The sequence below is a fragment of the Canis lupus genome, chromosome 3, assembly GCF_048164855.1.
Source record: "Canis lupus baileyi chromosome 3, mCanLup2.hap1, whole genome shotgun sequence".
Classification (NCBI taxonomy): domain Eukaryota; kingdom Metazoa; phylum Chordata; class Mammalia; order Carnivora; family Canidae; genus Canis; species Canis lupus.
Genome location: NC_132840.1, coordinates 86,891,720 through 86,906,712, shown reverse-complemented (window position 1 = coordinate 86,906,712; position 14,993 = coordinate 86,891,720). Strand labels below are relative to the sequence as shown.

The 14,993-nt window shown below is 36.1% G+C and overlaps 1 protein-coding gene across 7 annotated transcripts in view; it reads left to right on the top strand.

The window, feature by feature from the left end:
* OPCML (opioid binding protein/cell adhesion molecule like) overlaps positions 1-14,993 on the top strand; it is a 1,082,947-nt gene that overhangs the window by 654,270 nt on the left and 413,684 nt on the right. The window lies entirely within an intron of this gene.

Genomic DNA, 14,993 nt, shown 5'->3' with positions numbered 1-14,993 from the left:
GTAAAATATCTCACATGAATGAATGCCTGAACAATCCATATATATCCATAATCTGTAGATATTTTCATTGTAATGTTGTCTTTGCAGGTTTAAGAATTACAGTTTTGCTGTTTGTACAAACGAGTTGGGAAACATTCCCTCTTTCCCCCCTTTCCTGAAAGCGTTTGCGTGTGATACCGGTATTAATTCTTCCTTCAACGAATGATAGAATTTACCGGTAATACTAAGCCTGGAGTTTTCTTTGTGGGAAGTTGATTTTTAAAAATTTACGAACTCTATCTTTTTAGTTGATAAGGGGCTTTTGGATTTTTTTTTAATAAAATGTGTTTGCTCAAGGAATCTGCTGCTTTGATCTAAGTTGTCAAATTCATAACCATAAAGTTGTTAATGCTGTTTCTCTATTATCCTTTCAATATCTGTGGGATCTCTAGTGATTATCTCTAATTTCATTCCTGATATTGATAACTTGCTCTTCTCTCTTTTCTCCATAATCATTCTTGCTAGGGATTTTTTAGTGAATTTTATTAATCTCTTTGAATACTCACATTTTGGGTTAATATCCTTAGGTTTAAGATTTTTTTTCCTCTATCTTCTTAAGGGTGAGGAGCATAGATTATTGATTTTAAGTTTTACTTTCTAGTATAGGAATGTAAAAGCTATAAATTTCCTTGTGAGTATTGCTTTAGCTGCATCTCTCAAGTTTTGATACATTATAATTAATTAATATTGAGTTGAAAATATATTGTGATTTCCCTATGATTCCTCCTTTGACCTGTGGGTTATATGGAATTTTTAAAAAATGTAATTACCAATTCAGGCTTTGAAATGTTCAGACTTATTTTATAGCCAAGAATGCAGTCTATCTTGGTGAATACTGCATATACGCTTAAAAACAAGTTTTGTATTCTTTCTGTCACTGTTGGGTGTAGCGTTTATAAATGTCAGATCAAGTTGCTTAATAACTTCTATTTCCTCGCATTTTGTGTCTCCTTTTTTAACAACTACTGAGTGAGTGAAATTTAAAAATCCAGCTTTTGTTGTGGATTTGTCTGTTTTTCCTTTCGATTTCATGTTTGTTTTTGCTTCATTGATTTTGGTACTCTATTATTGGATAAATAGATATTTATGATTTGTTTGCCCTCCAGATACATTTTTTTAATCATGTAATATTTCTCATTGTATCTTCTCATTATCTTTTCTGTACACACACACACACACACACACACACACACACACATAATGTATATTTTCCTGATGTTAATTTGTCTGATATTGGGCAGCCCAGGGGTTTGGCGCTGCCTTTGGCCCAGGGCCTGATCCTGGAGATCCGGGATTGAGTCCTGCATTGGGCTCCCTGCATGGAGCCTGCTTCTCCCTCTCCCTCTGCCTGTGTCTGTGCCTCTCTCTCTGTGTGTCTCATGAATAAATAAATAAAATCTTTAAAAAAAATAATTACTTACACTCACTGTTTCCTTGGGGTATCTTCTTCATCCTTTTATGTACAATCTGTCTAAATCTTTTAATTTAAAGTGCATCTTTTGTAGATAGCTTATCATTAGGTTTCAATTTTCTATTCTGATAATTTCTGTATTTTATTTAAATCCATTTATATCTTCTATAATTATTGGTTCAACTTAAGTCTACCGTATTGCTATTTTTAAGAAGTTTGTATCTTTTTTTTCTACTTTTCCCTTGCCTTCTTTCATGTTAATTTAGTATTTTTAGAGTTCCAGTTTATTTCTTCTATTAATGTCGTAGCCTTAACTCTTTTTACTATGATTATTTTTAATGACTTTCCTATAACTAACAAGATGCATCCTTAATCTTTTTTTTTTTTAAATTTTTATTTATTTATGATAGTCACAGAGAGAGAGAGAGAGAGAGGCAGAGACACAGGCAGAGGGAGAAGCAGGCTCCATGCACCGGGAGCCCGATGTGGGATTCGATCCCGGGTCTCCAGGATCGCGCCCTGGGCCAAAGGCAGGCGCTAAACCGCTGCGCCACCCAGGGATCCCGCATCCTTAATCTTATACACTTCATACCTGATACTCCTTGAGTCTCACCTCTCATCGTCTACCTCATTTACCTATCCCCTAGTTTCTGTGTGATTACTGTCAGATCTTTTATTTCTGCATATGTTTTGAACTCCACCTTATACTGTTATTTTGCTTGAAACAGTGTTTAAGTAAAATATGAGAAGCAAGCAAATGTAGTCATTTATATTTACTTACTTATTGTTGTTGGTGCCCTTCATTCCTATCTGTAGGTTTGAGTTTCCATCTGGTATCATTTTCTTTTGAATAGAAACATATCTTTTAACATTTCTTGTAATGCAAAACCACTGGCAACACATTTTCTAAGCTTTCACTTTTAGAAAAGTTCTTTATTTCACTATTGCGTAAAATTTTCACTGATCATGAAATTCTGAGTTAGCTTTTTCCTATCCTTTAGCAATTTAGAGAAGCTACCCCATTGTCTTCCACAGTTTGTTGCTCTGATGTCAAGTCAGAGTCTTGTTATTCTTTTTCCCTGTATGTAAGGTGTTCTTTTTCATTTATTTTCAGCAGGAGACTATGGTGTGCCTACGTGTGGCTACTTTTTACATTTATCATGTTTGATGTTTGCTGAACTTATTGGATCTATAGATCTATAGATTGGTGGAGGTTTTTAAAATAAAATTTGAGAAGTTCTCTGCCATTATATTTTCAAACAGTCATCTGTCCACTATCATTCTCTTTTGAGGGTCACGAGCTACACATAAATTAGCCAATTTGATAGTATTTTATGGTGTCCCAGAGGCTCTCTTTGCTTTTATTAAATTTTTTCTCTTTCTGTTCTTCAAATGGGTAACTTCTGTTTATCTGATTTCAAATTCACTGATTTTTTTCATGAATCTGCTATTGAGTCTGTCTTGTGAATTTTTCATTTTGGTGGTATACTTTTCAGTTCTAGAATTTACATTGGGTTCTTTTTTTCAATAGTTTTCATTTCTTTTTTTAAAGATTTTATTTATTAATTCATGAGAGACGAGAGAGAGAGAGAGAGAGAGAGAGGTAGAGGGAGAAGCAGGCTCCATGCAGGGAGCCTGATGTGGGACTCGATCCCTGGGCTGAAGGCGGCGCTAAACCACTGAGCCAACCCGGGCTGCCCAATAGTTTTCATTTTTATGTTGAGATTCTCTATTCTCTATCTCCTTACTTATTTAGACCACGTTTTCCTATAATTTTGTGAGGATATCTTTAATTTTTTAAATGTATTTATAATAGCTGTGTTAAGAATATCCACTAAACCCAACATCTGGGTATGTTGGGCTCAGTTTCTATTTGTTACTTGTATTCTTAAGTCTAGGTCATATTTTTCACTTTCTTTTTATAAATATTTACTTTTGATTGAATAGTGGAAGTATGGATAATACATTGTAGAGTCTCTAGATTCTGTTACCTTACTCTGAATACCACGGACTCTCATTTCAGCAGGCAGCTCAATCACTGGCCTGATAGCATGGACCTAACTTGCCAAATCTCAGCCTCCAAACTCTATCCACTTTGGATCTTGTTAGGGCTTCATTTTAGGCTTTGCTGGGAGGGTCTACAGAAGGTCTTGCTCTGTTTGTGGTTCTTACTCCTCGGGGCCACTCCTTCGATGTTTCAGCTGGAACCCAGTGTGTTAAAGAGTAGATCTCACCCTTCTGGTGGGGTCCAAACTCCAGAATCTCTGGGTATTGCTTCCCTGCCTCCCCCAGCAGTGCTTGTGGTACCTATGCTCTGTTCTTAATTCCACAGCAGCTGTCACCTGAAAAACCTCTATCTTGCCCAGTTAGTGACCCCCTCAGCCACAGATTTGTAGGGATCTCCCCAAGTCACTTCTGATGCTGCTGTTTTGTATAAGTTTCTCCTCTGCAGTTTCCTACCCTGCAGACCCCAGCATCTTCAGCTTCCTGACTATGATCTCTGCCCCTTGAGCTCAGCAGGGAACACAGTACTCTGCTGTGACACTGTCTGCAGTGTGATTGAGATTGAAACCTGGGCACTCACCTCACAGCCTTTGCTGTCTTGTGCTTCCTGTTGCTCATTATCTGAAAACAGCTGTGTCGTATATTTTATAGCTGTTTATTACCATAGGGTTGGTCTAATGCACTTACTCCACTATGGCTGGAAGTGGAAATTAATTACATAACAGTTATCAAATATCCTTATCAGGAATGGTAATTTTTCTTCTTAATAAACATAGTGAAAAATAATGGTTAACATGGCTTATAATATGCCAGACATTGTTTTGAATGCGTTTAAACTAATTGCTCGCTTATTAAACTAATTTAATCCTTACAACAACTAAGTGAGGTACTGATGTTGTCCCTATTTGTATATTAGGAAATTGAAGCACAGAGAGATTAGGTAACCTGCCTAAATTCATACAGCTACAAAGTTACTGAGTCATGCAGTGGTTTTCACCCCTACACCTTAGGAACTGTACCACGCTGCCTTTTCATAGAAAGTGGGTCATGATTAAACAAGGGGAAAATGATCAGAATAAGAAGCACATTTAAATTCATTAGTAAAGGATAAGTATAATAAGTAGAATCATAGCAAGTTTTGGCTTAGGGCTTTGGCTCCCCACTACCATGTACCACCACTTTTACTCACCAGATTGTTCTGTATTCACTATTAAGTACTACATAAATACAGAAAAAGTGCTTGGAATAATAGTGAGATTCATTCTTATTCTCTTCCACACTCCCACCCATTGCTTTTCTTTATCTTAGTTTGGATGTGAGCTCATAAATGTTCCACCCAAAGAACCTAGTTTAAAATGTAAACCTTTAGGTGGAATAATATATGTTAGATTGGTCGTTTGAGCTATCTGTGACAAGTGTTAAAACACATGTGCATTGATTTTTTTTTTTTTTTGAGGAGCGCATTTCTAAGGGTAATTTAATAGTATTGAGCATAGCTTTTACTGGTAGGGGGGAGGAGGGGAGAACAGATGAAGAGAAGGAGCTGCTAATGGCATCTTCCTAATGCAATTGCTTAGGTCAGTGGAAAGCTGTCACAGCTTAATGCACTTGCTGTTTGAGGATGCTATCATGTATAGGATTAAGCCATTCCCAAACATGAAAACAACAGCAGCTTGTTACAGTGGGAGCTTGTTAAAGACCTTCTATCAAGCAGTTCTGATCATTTGAAGAAAGAAGCAATGGTTCTTATTTTCCCTCTTTAATTCTAAGTCAAATCTAAGTCCTAGGAAGAAAAAGCATACAACTAGTAAAAGAAGGCAGGGGTGGGGGTGGAGGGGGGGATAATATATTGTTTCAAAGACCACTAAGTGGTCTTTCTCCATTTCCCCATCTACCTATGGAAATAAGACTTTATTTCTAAATGGAATTGAGCATCTTCACTCTAATATGTTTCTGGAACCAGGAGAAGGTTTAATCTCTGAAGTGCCTTTGATTCACTGCTCTGTGCTAGTACTTGGGGTAGGAAAGTAGACCCTTAACTGAAACCACATCTGATATTGAGAAAAATCTAATTTGGGAGTATATTTTAAGTTCATATTTATTTTCTGCTGTTGGTTTTTGTTATGTTCAGGATATACAATTCAGAAAATCTCCCTAATAGGGAGTTAATTAAGAAATAATTGGATCACAAAAAGGTTTTAGTAAGAAATCCTTAAGGATCAATTCTTCATTCATTCCTTGAGCAAATGTTCACTGAAACCAGGAAATCACTCATAGTTCATACTGAGTAAGTAGGGGAGTGGCTCATGATGAAGCCAGAAAGTTAAAAAAGGACTGGGCACCCAAGACCATATCAAGGACTTTAGGTTTAATTTTACATATAATAGGACACCATGGAAAGGCTTTAAGAGGAGGAAGGGGTGACATGATCTTGTTTACATTAACTAAAGATCACTCTGGATTTTAGGTAAAGAATAGATTGGAAAGGAGGGAAAAAGAACTCAGTGAGGGTGGACAGAGTGTACCGATTCCAGATACAGATTTGAGTCAGAAGCAAAAGATTTTCTGCTGTTCATGAGGAAAAGACCATAATCAAGAATGGCTTCTAGGATTTGGCTTGAATTTGGTGATTGGTGCTATTTACTGAGACAGTAAAGACTCGGTTGAAGGTGGCATGGATGGTGATGGGGAGGTGACATATTTGCAGAGAGAGAAATCAAGAGAGTGGCATTTGGAAATGTTAGATTTGGGGGATAGGGATGTTAGTTTTGAAATGCCTTAGAAACATTGATGGGGAGTTTCCAAAGTTGGAAATTTGATTCAGTACAAAATGTAATTATCTGAGGGTAGGAACATCATCTGTTCTGTATAACAAGCATATAGAATCATGTGTGGCACATAATAGCTCACAATAAATATTCCTTGAATAATGAGTTTAGAACTCAGAAGGTAGGCTAAGACTTAAATATAAGAGATGATAGCATCTATTTTTAACACAAGAAAAAGAAAAAATACAAGAGAAAGTTCTTATTTGTCTCTAAAAATAGTTTCAAATTATAATCTCAGAATTTTCCTAACTGCTCATATTCAATGCAATTTATTTATTTGAATTGGAAAGTTTCTTAGGATTATGGAACAAAACAACTTAATTTGTGTTCCTCACGTTTGATTATACTAGGAGCTGATGATATCTTATCCTGGTATCTAATGACAGTGAAAGAGAACTGCTATTTTCACTCTGGAAGACCCCATACTCTCTACAAGCATGAATCTTTGAAACTTTGTGGTATAAAAACGATCAAATGAAAGTTTGTGTCAAAAATCATTCTAAAGAAGAACTACTAGTTGGTTCTTTCACAAGGCCAACGAAATTGACAAATCTTTTTTTCTTTTTAAATTGGAGTATAACTCACACAATGTTACATTAATTTCAAGAGTACAACTTAGTGATTCGGCAAGTTTATACATTATACTATGTTCACCACAAGTGTAGCTACCCTGTGCCCTCCATAGATCAGTATCATATATATCATAAAATTGACAAACCTTTAACTAGATTACTTAAGAGAAAGAGAGAGAAGACTTGCATTACTAAAATCAGAAATGAAAAGAGGGCACATCACCACTCACCTTACAGAAATAAAAAAGGATGATAAGGGCATATGAAGAACAACTATATCTACAATGTGAGAACTCACATTAAATAGACAAACTCTAAGGAAGATGCACACTGCTAAAATTAACTCAAGAAGAAATTGAAAATCTGACTAAACCCATAACAAGTAAATAAGTGGAATTAGTAATCAAAAACTACCCACAGAGAAAAAGCCCAGGTCCAGATGGCTTCACTGACGAATTTTACCAAACAAATAAGAAATGACATCAGTTCTTCACAAACTTTTCCCAAAAATGGAATATAAAAATACTTTAAAATTCATTCTACGATGTTATTATCACTATGATACCAAAATAGACAGAAACCATGAAAAAATATGTAGAACAGTGTCTCTTTGACTATAGGTTCACTCACCAAAATATAAGCAAGCCAAATGCAGTGTTACATAAAAAAAAGATACACCATGACCAAGAATGTAAAGCCATCATATTAATAATGGGGAAAAAAAAACACATAATCATCCTGTTGATACAGAAAAACATTTGACAAAATCCAACACCAGTTTTTTGGTAAAATCAAGCAAGAAATGAGAATAGAGGGAATTTCTTACTGTGATAAAGGTCATCTATGAAAAACTCACAGTTCACATCATACTAAGTGGCAAAAGGCAGAAAACTTTTCCTCTAAATTATAAACAAGGCAAGGACGTCCATTCTTACCACTTCTAGTCAACATTCTCCTATGAGTTCCAGTTAGGTAAATTATTCAAGAAAACCAAAGTCATTCAGATTAAAAAGGAATAAGCAAAACAACATCTTTTTTACATATAACATGATGTTGTATATAAAAAAGCCCAAGGAATCCACAACCATTCTATTACAACTACTGAAAGAGTTAAGGAAGATTGCAGGATAAATCACTATCCAAAAAATCCTGTTTCTGTACACTATCAATGAACAATTCAAAAATGAAGTTAAGAAAACAATTCCATACATAATAACATTAAAAAGAATTAAATACTTAAGAAAATCATTATCAAAATAATTGTAAAACTTATACTCTGATAACTATAAAATATTGTTGAAAGAAATTAAGAAAGACCTAGAGAGATGCCCAGTGTTCCCAAAGCCCATGGACTAGAAAACATAATATTGTTAAGACCAGGCTTTCCAAATTGATCAGCAGATTCAACACAATTCTTATGAAAACCTCAGTGGATTCTTTTCTGAATTGGATAACCGATGACAAACTTTATAGGGAAATACGAGTGCCCAGAATAGCCAAAACAATCTTTAAAAGTAACAAAGTTGGAGGAATCACTTTCCATTTTCAGAACTTACTACAAAGCTGCAGTACTTGAGAAAATGTAATACCAGCTTGAGGATAGACAACGATCAATGGAATAGAATCGAGAGTCCAGAAATACATCTTCACATTTGCAGTCAATTGGTTTTTGACAAGGTTGCCAAGACAATTCATGAGGGAAAAATAATCTTTACAACAAATGGGGCAGAGATCACTGCATATGCATATGCGAATAATGAAATTGGAACGTTTTCTCGCACCATACATAAAAGTTAACTCAAAGGGATCATAGGTTGTATGGACTAGCAAAAACTAGAAACCTCAGAGAAGATGCAGGAGGAAATCTTCATGACTTTGGGTAAAGGAAAACTTAGTTTCTCCCTCTATTGACCGCTCTACTCACACCCAGCATTTCCTAGAACATTTCAGATGCCAGATGTTTTTCCCCACAGACACCAATTCTCCAACACCAGCTGGGTGTCCTACAGTTTAACTCAATTCTGACATGAACTTCCTGGAGTGAGTATAGACCCCACAGGCTGGAGGCTCCCTCAGTCCTATGAGATTTCTGTCCTCTGCAGCAGGAATTGCAATCAGTCCTCGTGTTAACCACAACCACTGTCCAATTTGGCTACAAATCAGAGGTTCCCATGAATCCCTCTGCAGGGTCAGTCATTTGCTAGAACCACTCACAGAATATAAGAAAACAGTTTCCTTACCAGATTACTGGGTTATTAAAGGACACAAAGGAATAGCCAGATGAAGAGCTGTAAAGGGTAAGGTCAGGAAGGGTCCCAAGCATCAGAGCTTCTGAACCATGGAGTTTCGGGATTGCACCACTCTACCAGCACATGGATGGTGTTCCAGTTCACCAACCCAGAAGCCCTCTAAACCCCATACTTTTGGGGATTTTTATGAAGACTTCCTTATGTATAATGATTGATTAAATCATTGGCCATTGGGGATTAATTCAACCAACAGCCTCACTCCCTTCCTTGAGAGTGTGGATTGAGAGGATGAAAGTTTCAACCCTCTAATCACAGAGCTGGTTCTCCTGATGACCAGCCTTCACCCTGTGGTTATTTAGGGGGTATCCAAAGATGACCTCCTTAATATAAATTTACATGTGGTTGAAAGGGAGTTGTTTTGAATTAAACAACACAAAACAAAACAAAAAACCCTATATCCCTCTGAAGCTATTTCAGGAGCAGGCAACAAAAACTAAGTTACAATTTACACCCATCACTTTGGACATTATAAGGACATTAGAAGCTGTTTGCTGGGAGGAGCCATGTACCAAGAAAAAAAAAATATATCACAATATCATAGGTAAGTGAAATCTTCCTATATATCATACCAAAGCACAACTGACAAAAGAAAAACTATTTTGTCAAATTAATAAACTTTTGTGTTTCAAAGGATATCACCAAGAAAATACAAAGAAAAGACAGAACGGGACAATATGTTTGCAAGTCATAGACTGTCAATGAACATTTATCTAGAATAGACAGAGAACTCTTTCCCCTCAATAATCATCAGACAAGGAATCTTAACATCATCAGACAAGTAATCTTAAAATCTAAGAATTGGGCAAACAACGTGAATAGGTATTTCTCCAAAGAAGATATACGGATAAACACACAAAAGATCCCGGAGTTAACCATCAGGGAAATACAAGTCAAAACCACATTGAGATATCCTTTCATACTCCCCAGGATGACCGCAACCGAGAAGACAGGTAGCAATGAGTGTTGGTGAAGATGGGGAGAAATTGTAACCCCCACAGATACCCGAGGTAATGTAAAGTGGTTCAGCTTCATGGGAAAACAATCTGGCTATTCCTGAAAAGGCCACACTGAATCGCCTACTGATTGTACTTCTAGGTACATATTCAAGAGAAATGAAGACATATCCACACAAAAATTTATACACTAACGTTGATAACAACATCATTCATAATAGCCAAGAAAGTGGAAACAACCTAACTGGTCATCAGATAGTGAGGGGATAAATAGTATTTTTTATATTGATCCAACTTAATAGTATTTCTCCGTAAAAAGAAATGAAGGGCTGACATATGCTTCAGCATGGATGAGGCTTGACACCAGTACGCTGAGTGTAAGAAGCCAGTCACGCACACACGCACACCCCTCCCTCCCCCCAAATCACATCTTATATGACTCCATTTACATCAAATATCTAGAAAGTTGATAAATGGTTTACTAGGACAGGGAGTGGAGGGGGATGGATTAAATGGGAATTGACTGCTCAGTGGTGTGGGGTTTCTTTTGGGGAAGATGGGAATACTCTGGAACTTTCTGTGATGGCTGTACAACTCTGTGAATATACTAAAAACAATCAATTGTACATTTTAAGTGGACTAATTATATCACAGTAAAATGGATCCAGTAAATGACAGCAACAACCAAAAAAACAGAATTTCCATTCATTTGAAGATTTATCTAATTTAAATATGCAAAGTTTAATCATTACTAAATTTTAAAAGTTCCGGGCTCTTTGAAAGAAGAGGATATTTCAAATGTATGAAACAAATGGCAGTTAAAACCCACATACTCATTAGCTAGGTATTTGATATTTGAAATGTTAACATTTTTTTTGCATTTTCTACCACATATATATGTAAATATATATCACATAATGTAAATTATATATTTTTATCATATACATTGGGATATAAAATAAAATGAATAGGCATCAGTGAAGCCCTTTCCATCCTCCCACCTCCCATTCTGTTCCCCTAGCCCTTTCCAGAGGTTACTATAGTGTATAAAATCTGCAAAACTTATTCCTCTATTGATGGACGTTTTTGGATGCTTCCCATGTTTTGCTCTTAAAAAGAATACAGCAATTTCCATCTTTATACAGATCTTATACTTATGAATATGCAGGATACTGCTGCCTATGTGTGATGGAGTCTCTGGGGCATATTCAAAAAGTGGACGTGTTAGACTGTTTGAGAATTTTCCACTAGTTAATGTCAAATTCCTCTCCAAAGTGGTTTTTTCTTTTAACCAATAAGCTCTTTCAGCAGGTGTGTGTAAGATTTCCTCTTCTGCATACTTTTTGTGACAACTGGTACTGTCAGGCATTTTCTTCCTCCCTCCTTTCCTTCTTTTTTCCTTTCCCTCCTCTCTTCCCTCCATCCTTTCCTATCTTTTCCTCTCCTTTTCCCTTTTGTTTTTCCTTTCATTTTTCCTTTCGTTTATCCTTTCCTTTTGCCTTGCCTTGCCTTTACTCCCCCTTCCCCGCCCCTTTCCCTTCCCCATTTCCCTTTTCCCTTTCCTTTAACCTTTCCTTCCTTTATTCCTAATTGGAAAAATATGGACTCCTCTCATCCTCTCTCTCTTTGTTAATGTTTTTGTGTCCCTCAGTGCCAGGGTTACTGGCTTTTCTGCCCTGGGTCCATCAAGTCCCTGGTTGCTAGGTATGAATATATATGTTATGGGTTTTTTGTTTTTGTTTTTACCTAGGGTTCCTTAGTGGAGGGAACTTAAACTTTTTATTTTAATTCCAGTTCATTAACATATTTTTCAAAATATTTTATTTACTCATTAGAGACACAGAGAGAGAGGCAGAGACACAGGCAGAGGGAGAAGCAGGCTCCATGCGGGGATCATGCCCTGAGCTGAAGGCACACGCTCAACCACTTAGCCCCACAGGCGCTCCTACATATAATGTGGTATTAGTTTCAGGTGTACACTATAGTGATTCAACACTTCCCTACACTACCTGGTGCTCACCAGGACAAGTAGATGCCTTAATCCCCATCACTTATTCAACCCCCCCAACCCCCCTCCACTCTGGTTTGTTCACCATCAGTTTGTTCCCTGTAGTTAAGAATCTGTTTCTTGCTTTCTCTCTCTTTCTTATTTTTTCCCTTTGTTTTGTTCTTGAATTCCACATATAAATGAACTCTTATGGTATTTGTCTTTGTCTGACTTATTTCACTTAGCTTTGTACTCTGTAGCTCCATCCATGTCACTGTAAATGGTAGGGTTTCGTTCTATTTTATGACTGAATAATATTCCTGTGTGTGTGTGTGACATCTTCTTTGTCCATTCATCAACTGATGGACACTTGGGCTGCTTCCAAGGCTTGGCTATTGTCAGTAATGCTGCTATAAACATAAGGGTGCACGTAGGAGGAGAAACTCATTGTAACATAAATGGTGGGAAGCGTAACAGTGATATATGTTCTTTATTAAGTCCAGTTGACTGGCAAATATAGTACATGTGCTTGGCTTAGATTGTTTGGTTTTGCATTTGGCAGATATGGACTCCTCTTTATTTAATTTACATTCTCTTGCTCCTTGTGAGACTGAACATCTTCTTGAATATTTAGTCTTCATCAAGCTCATTCTGCTTGTTGCCTTTTTCATATCCTTTACCCCAATTTTTTTTCGCTGTTGGGTTGTTTCCATGTGTATTAAGATTCTGAAGATTTCGTAAATATGTATAATCTACATATTAATATATTCTCCCAGTTTATGGCTGGTCTTTTGACCTGTTCTTCCCTGAATATTCCTCTACATTGTCCTGTGGACCCACTGGAACCCTTTAATGCATCACACAATGGTTAAAGCTGAGAAGCATCTAATTTATTTATGTAACATAGAAAATAAATTTCCCCATTACTATTTACTGAACTCTATTCTTCTTGCACGAATTTTTAATGCCACATCTGTCTGCATCAATTTTTTATAGAGGTGTAGGTTGATCACGCTGTTTTTGTTTTTTTTTTTTTTCTATTACTACAGCCATATCTTGCTATTCTTATAGTTGTAGAGGTAAGGTCATTCTAGGTTCTGGCATCAGAAGTCTCCCTTTTTTCCTCTTTAAATTTTCCTCGAACTGTTTTGGTCCATTGATTTTCTATATGAAGTTCAGAATCTGCTTACTAAATTCTCTAGTGAACCAGAATCCATGATATTATAAATTCATTTTGGGAGAAATAATATCTTAGAGATATTAAATCTTCCAATGGATGAATATAGTGTAGCTTTTCTTTTTTATAATCATTCAAAAATATTTTTTTAGGGGCACCTGGGTCATTAGTTAAGTATCTGACCTCTGATTTTGGCTCAGGTCATGATCTCAGGGTCCTGGGATAGAGCCCTGTGTAGGGCTCTGCACTCAGTCTTCAATATGCTTAGGATTCTCTCTCTCCTCTTTCTCCGTCTCCCTCTCCCACTCCCTCTGCTCATGCTTGCTCTCTCTCTCTCTTTCAAATAAATAAGTAAAATCTTTAAAAAAATTAAGTATTTTTTAGCAAAAGTGTTTTCCTTATCTTTTGTAGAATTATTCTTAAACACCATTTAGTTTTTATGAGCATTTTAAAAGGAGATTTTATATGTGTCACATATTATCTAAATGAAATTATATTTCTAATACATTTTTGCTGTGTATAGGAACACTATCATTTTGTGCACTTGATTTTGCATTCTTTAATCTTTTAAATTGTATTAAGTCTAATAGTGTGTGTGTTATATTAGGGTTCTTTAGAGAAACAGAACTGACAATATGTACACACACATCCAGAGAGAAAGAGAAGAGATTGCTTTTATAGAATTGCCTCACAGGAGGTCCAGAATCTTCAGGGTGGTCCGGGAAACTGGAGACACAAGGAACAGTTCCATTTTGAGTCCAAAGGCTGTGCTGTCAGCAGTGCCCCTTCTCCAGGGGAGATCCGTCTTGTTCTTAAGATCGTCAATGATTAGATGAAGCACACCCTTGTTATGGAGGGAAATCTGCTATATTCAAAACTGTGGATTTAAATGTTAGTTGCTTCAAAAAATTAGCTTCCCAGAAGCATCTAGAATGTGACTTGATGAAATATCTGGGTATCACAGCCTAGCCAAGCTAACACATAAAGTTAATGGTCTTAAATATTCTCTGAGATATTTCATGTCATTAATCATATATCTATAAAAAATAACAATTTCATTTAAAATATTGTTAAACATCCATTTCTTTGGGTGCTTATATTGTATAGGCCTTTACGTTTAAGTAAAATGTTGCATAAGAAGTGATGGCAATAAATATAGTTTTCTTGTGCCTTACTTTGAAGAAATGCTTTTAATCTTTTACCACCAAGGACTATACTTATGGTAGATTCTTTTCAGAGATGCTTTTATTTGAAGTGGAGAATTGCTTAAGGATGAACCTTTGTGTACTTAGATTGCTAAAGAATTTCTCTCTCTTTAATCAGTAATTGATATTTATATTTATTAAGTTCTTTTCTATATCTCTTGAAATTGTTTTTTTCTGCCATAGTTGTTTTAATATATTTCATGATATTCAGATATTTTCTACTGTTCATTCTTACACTCCTAAAATAAACTCTATTTTATTTATGTCTGATTTTATTTATACATACACGCACACATGTTCATACACATAGATTGCTGGATCCGATGTGCTGATACTCAGGATTCTTTCACTTTTGTTTGTAAAATTAGCCTGCATATTTTCTTTTTCTGTATTGTTCTTTATGAGCGTGGGTATCAAGTATATACTAATGAATTAGTTGACCACTGCTGTCCATTAACCTCCTTCACAGCCTCTTACAAAGTTGCAGTGAAGATGTTGGCTGGGGCTG